This window comes from Sparus aurata, chromosome 22, assembly GCF_900880675.1.
Source record: "Sparus aurata chromosome 22, fSpaAur1.1, whole genome shotgun sequence".
Classification (NCBI taxonomy): Eukaryota; Metazoa; Chordata; class Actinopteri; order Spariformes; family Sparidae; genus Sparus; species Sparus aurata.
Genome location: NC_044208.1, coordinates 26,527,819 through 26,537,424, shown reverse-complemented (window position 1 = coordinate 26,537,424; position 9,606 = coordinate 26,527,819). Strand labels below are relative to the sequence as shown.

At 43.6% G+C, this 9,606-nt stretch overlaps 1 long non-coding RNA gene across 1 annotated transcript; it reads right to left on the bottom strand.

Annotated features, from left to right (window-relative positions):
* Positions 1-601: 601 nt before the first annotated feature.
* On the bottom strand, positions 602-9,606 carry LOC115573755 (uncharacterized). Its single transcript, XR_003982346.1, has 2 exons — positions 9,489-9,606; positions 602-1,858 (listed from the first exon to the last, which is right to left on the bottom strand). It is a non-coding gene; the product is annotated as an uncharacterized LOC115573755 (long non-coding RNA).

Sequence of the window (9,606 nt, the reverse complement as noted above, 5' to 3'; positions counted from 1 at the left end):
TCAAGCCACCTCAAAGGTCATATGCCGATGGTAAACAACGCCAACACTCCCCCTGTGGTCCGAATCCCAGTCCAGGCAGAGTCGGCTAATAGGGCCACTAGCTGCACGGCTAGCTGAGCTAACTAGCAAATGGCAGCTACAGTAAGCACAAGTTCTTGCTCCGTTGTTAAGGGGACTAAAAGCTTTTCACTGAGGCAAGCAAACACCAAAAGGATTTGCTGAGGCCATGTGCACACGTACCAAGTACCAAGAGGTCGAAGGCTAGAGGTCGAGGGGTGGGGCGATGGCGTCATCGATACGCAAAGTATGCGGATTCGCCGTCCACACGAGAACGCAAGGGCGGCATTTCCACATTTTTCCACCCTGAGACCAGGTTTCAAAAAAGTGCGTTTACAGGGATCCATGTGGACGATCGGCCAAAACATGTGTGTTTACACACAAAAGCGTTTGGCCCCTGAGAGCCCACAGCATGAGCTGTAAGATGGGACCTTGTGGAAAAGAAAGTATATTTCCCTCTGAAATGTTAAAGGAGCAAACAATGGGAAGATTCACATAAAGCACAATTACCTCAAAATTGAATTCAAAGTGCATTTCTTAAATGTAAAATGTAGTAAATGTATTTTATTACTTTCCAGAACTGAAAGTTAAAACACTCTCACACTCTCTGTATTTGTCCTCTGTACAATTCAATATTGTTCATTTAGTGTGGACACAAAATATATATATATATATATGTATAGCATTTAAAATGTTAGCAAACAGTTGCCTATTTAAACATCCACCCGGCACAGAGCAGCATTAGCATTCAGTTGGATTCATGTTACTGGCGGCCTAAAGGGTCCAACAGTCACTCCTCTCTGTAGAAAAAATGTGTCTCGTTAGCTGCTAAACGCTCCACTATCGTCACTAGATAAGTGATAGATTTGTGCGTCTGCCATTTTGGTGCTGGCAAGACGGACGCATTGGGTCCATCACAGCTTTTTTCACCGAATACATCTGCGCGCTGCATCTTTAATCAAGTAATGTCGGCGAGAGCGAGCCAAAACATGAACAAAGCAATGAGCTGAAAGAGGCTAAAGAGGACTGCAGAGCTGTGGTGATAATCTCAAGCACGTCCGTCACGTCACACGCAGTCATTTGTACAAATATTGATTAGTGCAGCTTTAAATAGAGAATTAAAGGAAAAAAACAACATATTGAAATATAAATTACGTGCAGTATTTCAATCCAAGCTCAGGTTTTAATTTGTAAATATAAACAAGTCTCTCCCAGCAGCTGAACAGCAGAGACATGATTATCGTTATAGTGTCAAGCTGAAACCGATCCAATGGAGCGGCTCCACGGACGGTGAATAATTGAACAACTGCAAGGCCGCCGTCACAGCCCCCCGTGGTGATTTCACAGGGACATGTAGACGTTTTATGATTCACAGCTGTAAGGCCTACAGTCAAATAAAACTCATTTGGATGTAAAATCTCAATCGTGATACGAGCCCGCGTGGATTCACAGTCGGCGGACCTCCTCCTAGAAGTGTCATCACGTTATCAATTCAAGAGTTTCAGTTTGAGGCGGGTAGAATGTTGACTGTACAAAACATGTGGATAACACACTTCGAAGTCTCGTAAAGAGGTTTCCTTTTAACTCAACTTGACAGAAGATGCTGGTCTCATCACTGCCCTTTTCTTCTTCTTCTTCTATTCGCGGCAACAATTCCCTCCATTCATCCCACCGCTGACAGATCCCTCCAGCTCCAGGGCGAAAACTTTTAGCGACGTGTTCCTAACCTGTCACTTGGAACACCAGCCCCCCCGTTGCCCTTCAGTTGAACCTCTGCAGTCGGCGCTGCCAGCCGTGCCAGCTGTGGAGACAAGTGAAAAACTTCATTTGCAACTTCATTTGAAGCCTTTAATTAGGTACCACGAGCACCAGTACAGGGATAATGCGACCTGCGAGCACCAGACAGATGGCACCGGGGAAACAGTGAGACATTTTCCACATGACCCAAGTGAGGCATGTCATATCGATATCCAGCCTAAATTGTTCATATTAAAGAACTGGAAGCATGATTTTGCTAATAGCGTGTCCCAGTTAGCCACGTCAATGAGCATGAGCATGAACACCTGTGCTTCTCCGGCTATGACAAACCTAAAAGGATATTAAAGGTGCTCGAAGTCGCAGTGATACCGAGAGCATCGCACCCTTAAACAAAAGAAAAAGGTCGGTGAAACTGAATATCAACCTGCAGCTGATTCTGCTGAGACACCATGACAACATATCCTCTGGATCTGATATATATATACAGCCGACAACATGTGCAGGAGAACTGTTGTTATATTTTAGATAATAGATGTGATCAGCACATAATGTCAAATCAGAATGTGATATGTTAATGGGAATGATTAGCTCGCTGGCTAGGAATGCCTGTCAAGCAAGAATAAGAATAAGGTTTGAAAGCGTATATGCTAAAGTCGTTTTCTAATTCATCCTCTCCTTTTCTTCTCGGACAAAGGAGAGAAAAAGGGATTGCTGGAAATTAGACCACTGCGCTTTTCTTTCTTTATTGTTTCTTTGTTTCCTTCTTTCTTTCTTTCTTTCTTTCTCTCTTTCTTGTTCTCACATGTAGATATTTAAACCTTTTGCTTAGAATGAATCATTATCGGTTGAAGCTGACGAATGAACTCTTGTGAGCTGTCGAATATCTGTTAAAGGTACAGTGCAAATAACTGTCATCGCCATCTACTCTGGCCTCATTCGATCTCTCCGCTGCACTGAATAAAAATATATCTCCATATGCTGGAGATTTTTTTTTCAACCGAGCCCTAATGTCCCCGCCACTTTTCAACTCAAAGTGACCCCCCCTTGATTGCGTCTGACCTGCATTTCCAGGCGAGGGAGCGTTTAAGCGACCCACACCTGAATGGCTCAGTCCTAATTCTTCTCACTGTTCATTTCAACAGGAGAGGTGACGACGTTCACTCAGCAGTCACATGGTTGAAGGTTAGGATATAGACGAGAGCAGATTGTAAAAGTGTTTTGTAATTGGAGGGCTGTGTGTCCGTAACTACATGAAAATAAGTGATTTTTTAACATATGCAAGTGTTCTGTGTTCAGTTTAAATGTCTATGTCTGTTATATTTATTATATATTTCTCGGAAAACAGTGGTTTAGACTTTAGCTTCTCAATCTGGGGGCGTCAGCTTCTCGTGCTTTTGAAAACTTAAATGTTTACGAAGGCGCGTCTTAACCTTCAATATCAACATAGCGGCTGGTTTGTGATAGAAGCCTGAGAAAGTATTGAAACTCATTTAATTTATACACGTTTCAAACAAAGGGTGTTTATGACCTCTCAAGTGACGGAGACACAATCATGAACCTCCTCACACACTCTCCGCTCGATGAACTCATGTCTCGTACTCTCCCTGATTTAGTTTTTCTATTTGTATAAAGATTAATTACACTGTTTTGATTAAACTGGAATGAGTGTTAAATTGATATTAAATTGTTTTTAACTATATATATATATATATATTCTTGGGAGCAGATGTAAAATTATACTTCTGTTTCAATCAGTATTGTATCGAAAAAGAAAAAACACAAGTTGCTTTCATAAAAATTGTATGGATATAGTTCAAGAGGTCGTTGATTAACGACATCATATCGAAAAATAGTTACATTTGCCCCCCCGAGTCTCCTGCTGGCATGTTAACAAGCTAATCTAAGACGCTAAACTAACAAGGTGCAGATTATACCTGCAGAGCATCATGGGGTTATAGCACGTTTACACTCTGACATTAGCAATTAGCTCAAAGTACTGCTTTTCCTGTAAGTACAGCCTCACAGAGCGGCTAGCATGGCTGCAGACAGTGTTACTCGACGTTCAGCCGTGCACCATTCACTGATTCCTCCTTCAGTCTGTGTCTCAATTAGTCTAAGGAGTATTAAGGACCCTCCTGCTGGGATATGACTATGTTCTCTCTGTTGCTTCTGTCTTTATCCCCGGGCCGTGGGTGCCTTTCATGTAAGATCTGCGAAGATACATTGTGGCGTAACTATCACTCGTGTGCATTAAGCTCTTTTAAAAAGCAGCTGTCTGTAACTGTATCGGTCAAATTAGTGGACACAGGAGAACTATTCTACTGCGATTTTTTTTATTCGTATTATCATTACTAAGTATTGCCGTCTAGCTGACCTCTCAAAAAGCAAATTTAATTGTAACTTTTCATATTTTTTTTGCACTAAAGAGAAACGTCTCAAGGGGAGGAGACTTAATGACAGAAATACTGACAGAGAGAATCTGATTTTGAAATGTAAATACCATCAATAACCAATGCAAAAAAAGTTTTGTTTTTTTTTCACCCCCACTAGACTATGAATGAAGACACAAATGCAGTCTGGAGTTGGTTGCGACTGTGCCATCCTGCTATTTGTGTTCCTTAATGACTTTCTAATTCCTCATCAGTGGGTAGCTAGACTCCACAGCAGGCAGACGGGGAGCAGTGGCAGGGTGCCATCCAGGAACAGGTGCTCCTCCGCGTTGTGCTTATGGTGTCCGTAGGCCTCGGTTACATCCTTTAGGTTGATTTTAAATTGGGAGCATTCCAGCGGGGTTCAGCGCTCTCTCGCTCTGGGCATAAACACTTTACGACTTACACTCTCGAGCACCTGACTTCCAGACACTGGTTCACGTGTGGCTGACGCTAACGTGGCCTACTTTGTTTTTTTAATGTGGTGGCAGGAAAGACAGCGTCTGTATTTTGTTCCGGCCAGTCGGATGTTTTCAGATTTTTTTGCGAGGTAAAATGCTCTTTCAATATTTAATTTGTTTCCCTTATTATTAGTCCGCAGGGCTGATTGACATTTTGTAGGATGTCAATCAACTCGGGGGAAATTAGGATTCTAGCAACGATGCATCTCATGTATACGATTCAGTACGATAAGTGTTGACATTTGGCCCTCGGCCCAACATTAAGTTTCAGTTTTGGCCCCCTCGAGGGAAAACGTTCGGGCACTCCTGCTGTGTGTGTGTGTGTGTGTGTGTGTGTGTGTGTTGTTTTAGATGCATTAAATGATTTTTCTCCAGGAAGAAAACGAGTGACGAGTGATTCACACCTGTCAATCAAAGCTAAGTCACCTGTCTGATCGTTAAGGTAACTCAATTTAAAGTCTCATCAGGTACTCGGGGAACATTAACGTCTGAACATCGGGTAAAACTGTTGTGTTAGAATGGAGGAATATGAAAGATGATAACCGTAAACAATCAGTAGATCTGTAGATGACAACACCTGCACTCCGGTGCCATTAACATTTGTTTTTTTAAAGAATGTACGGAAGTTTTCTGGCTTTGTTTCGTGATGTTTTTGCAGTTCTGATGGCTGATTTGTGACGTTCTGCATCAGTCCAGACACTTTCTCGCAGGCTGTGCTGCAGAGCTGACGTCTCAAGCTGATGCAAGTTTTGGTAAAGTTGCAGACATTGCGAGATTTTGTCACAATAAGACGTCTGTTAGTGTCTCTGTTTCAGGCGACTATCACCACGTTTGTGATCTAAGAACGTAAACACTATTCTTACCATCTTACCAGTATTTTACAGAATCAGGTAACATTTTAAAGAACAGCCCGTCAGATCAGATTCACCGCGGTAAAATTCTCGTTTCAACGGTCTTGTGTGTTTCCTCTTGGTCGGTTCTGACAGACTGACATCCAGGTCAGCTTTTCTTACATCTTCGTGAAGACTTTGCAGGTCGGGTACAATCTCTGTTTTGAGGCCACCTCGCTGTCAGGTGGAATATACAGTAGTTAAAACTTAATTTACAGTAGTAGACTTCAGGCAAGGGACTAATCAAGTTTCCGCACGAGCGTTTGATCAGGCGCTGTCAGCTTCTTTTCTTTTAGTCTTTTTATAGGGTTTTTTTGTTGCCTTTATGTTGTCACAAAGTCTCTTAACGTTTTTTAATTGAATATCACATGCGAAAACGTAATTACTCGATATCGGCGACCCCTGTAAATCTGGCAACCCTGATTCAAAGCCTGCAGGATGACGGATCATATTTCTGAGGCGTTATTTAAAGTGTTCCACAAATCAACCCCCCGAGCAGCTCGGATGTTACAAAACGACAGAAGATTCACAGCGCTAATGCGTTGAAATGCAGGTTTTAAACGTGAGTTTGCAGTTGAGAAATTGAAGCAATTTAAGAGGACGCACAATAAGCAAGCAAAGCGAAGAAAACGAGAACATTTAGACGATGTTTTCTCCTCTTGGTAACAAGAGAGGAGGTGAATGTCTGATCCTCAGGCTCGTCAGAGGGGCTTCATCCGTTACTCCTGTTGTAAGAGACACAGAAAGGTTCGTGCAGTAACATGTTACGAGCGAAATCTGAATTGTTGGCACCGACTGCGTTGTTCCCTGTGTTTCATTATAACCTTGATAATTATTCCATATTTTGCTTAAAACAACTCACCGTTTGCAGGATTCGGAAATTACACACAACAGACCAAAAGAATAATCCTGACAGTTACAAAGACCTTTTTCCGAGCGCCGTTCAAGGCAAAAAAAAACTTGACACACACATCCCAGTGAGTCTGTCCGCCATGACACCTCTCCTCCGCCGCGCTGGTCAGATCACTCAGAGCAACACGACAGTACACATCTACCGGGCCTCCTCTGATCTCACCCGGGAAGGAGACAACACTTTCATATCAACGCCCTGTCATCTCGCAATGTGGCGTCTTCCCCTTTGAAGGTACAGTAGCATTGTTGCCGTTCTCTCAGATGTGAAACTCCGGCTTTTATCATCCTGTTTTTGGGGCGAGGAGGAGAGGAGTGGGAGATGAAGGAAGCGATTTCTTTTTAACTTGGACCCACCAAAGTGGAGAGAAACAGCGTGTTGACAGGCGTGTGAAAGGAGTACTGCTGGGTCAACTGGGGGAACTTCAGAGACCAGTTTAGAAGGCTTCATAAAGTCTCTCCGTAAAGAGGAGCAGAAACCGGCGGCAGAGCGAGTATCAGCGCTCATGCACAAATCAGAAGGTAGCATCGAGGGCTAGTTTCTATGGATGCCTTTTTTTTTTACTTTCTGTTGTTTGTTCTGATTAAGCCATGTAATGTAAAGGTTTTGCTAACATGCCAAGGAAGCGTCCTCAGACAGAAGCCGGGGAGATTTGCTCCTTGTCCTGTATTACCAGCCAGCTGTAAACTACAAGTCCCACCACACAGCAGGAGGATCACTCCTCCCATTAGCCCTGGCATAGTGCCGACTACAAATGTGAGATCTGTGGTCGTCAAGGAGGCCCAGTTGGGACGAGACCCTCTGTCACTCACGGCGACACATGTCATAAACTCATTGTCTTGCAATCAATCCAGGGACCTAACCACCTCCACAGCAGATGGAGGCCCAGCAGGAAAACAGGGGGCCATGCCCTGAGCCTCTGCCCCACACAGAGTGCACGCGGCGGGAGAAAGAGGGGCCACAACTATAGGGGAGCCCCGTACCCTAGACTGGACCTCCTGCGGATACACCTCTGGATGAAGTCCTAATGTTGTCCGTGATTAATTAGAGACAAATGTAAGTACGCTGTAAATTGGCCTCGCGTTTGACCGCGCTTACCCCGCTGGATAACTATTTAAAAGTTTTCAAATGGCAGATCGGCTCCCCGTGCAGCCGCCACAGCAACTTCACATCACAACTGCATCTGTCGGTAAATATAAAGGTCTAAAACCACAGTGCGCATAAACATCTCTCCCAAATCTAGGTGTGAAAATAGCGATAAACATGGTCTGCAAGGGATAAAGATGTCTTGCCTCCCCTGAATGGGGGCTATGTAATGATATTCATAAAGAGACCACCTACTGGGGGCACAGGCAAAACTGTTCCTAAGCAACAACATACACGCTCTTACAAGCTACATCTTGGGAAATTTTGACCGGATTGGGATGCAAACAACAGAAAAACCTTTAACTAGGCCATGTTATGAGTCTGCTCCCTATGGCTGAGTATCTGGGTGTCTCGCCTGGCACAAATCCCTCTCAACTAATGACACATATTGTGTTTCATCAAAATACAATAAAGACCACAGAAGCAAGCTGGCGGTATGTTGCGAAGCCAAATCGAGCGAAACCATAGAGAGAGTCCTTTCGGTGCAACATCTGACGTGAGCGATCACAAGTCACACAATTAACGCACCGGAATCCATCAAAGATAAAAGGTCTCGTCTCATTTTTCACACTTTGAAAGCTCTTTTTTTGGGGGGAAAATTTGCCCGAGACAGCCGCACAAGTTACTGTAAAACGGATGCACACTTTTAAGGTCAGGGACTGGTCAACCCATCCGTCTGATTCCTGTTCTCCCTGCAGCACTCAGAAGCCATTTCGCATTATCAGTAGATGAGACAACTCTGATGGCTCAGGTGCATTAAAGAAGTCTTATGCGCCTGTAATGTAATAAATTGCCGAGTCCTGTCCACGAATTTGCATCGTGGGATTACTGAATGTGAGAAATGTTACGTTTGCGGAGGATAAGAATCACAAAGCCAATGAAGTGGGAGGAAAATCTAGTCAAAATGTGAAACTACCTTATAAAGCAAAGCAGCTTTCTGTTGTATTTCCATCAGAGGGTGTTATTTACATACGCTGCAAAGGACTTTATGATGTCAAGCACGGCTCGGAGACACTTTTAATGCACGACTTCCATCTTGCCGCCTGCTCTACACTGTGTGTGTGTTTAGTGGCGTTAGATTGAGTGTGGTTTTGTTTTTTTGTTTTTTTTGTGCGCTACTCAAGTCTTAAGTATACTTGCTTATTATCCTCTTCATCCGAAAAAAGGGCCTTAAAAACAATTACGGCGCAATAATGAGTGATGTTTGTTTCTCCATGTCATTAATTACCATTAATCAAAGGCAGCGGATGACTTAAAAGCATCACTCTGCCGAGAGCTCGCGGAGGTCAAGTGACAAAACATTATCTTCTGGGTACAGCACTTCCAGAGAAATGATCAAACAAACAGCACAGGGGGAGAACAAAAAAAAATAGAATTAAAGCACAACATGATAGATGATCCTCCTGAATGCATCCCAATGTTATTTCTCAGCACCTCACGACTATTATCTGGTGCGCACATCAACACATTAAGGTGAAAAATGCAAGTATCAAAATGCTTATTTCCTTTTCTGTGAAGACTGGAGTATTTATTAAAAAAAAAGAGGATTACAGGAAGGTAAAGATGCTCCTTAACTCTGATCTGCATCAGGTTTTGCTGTCACCAAGTGACTAGTCTTTGAACAGTGTGTCTGAGTGTCTGTTGCCTCCATACGGTCGACGCAGAGGCCAGCAGAAAGGCTTCATTGCCCTCTTGTGGTGAAAAGATATGACATCAGTCTGCCTTCCAACAGGCCTCCTATGAACCTCCACATGAATACTGTACGTGAGGACGTCTGCCATGACGAGGTAGGAAAAGAGAAGGAGTGTGAGCAGCTGGAGAGAACTCAGAAGTTTACCTGACAAGATGAAGCTTGATGGCGTGTTTCTCGACTGTGGCGGCGTCGTTGAGGACGGAGGGCGAGTCAGAGAGATCTACAGGTGGACTCTGAGAGGGAGGGAGCAGACAGGTGAGTC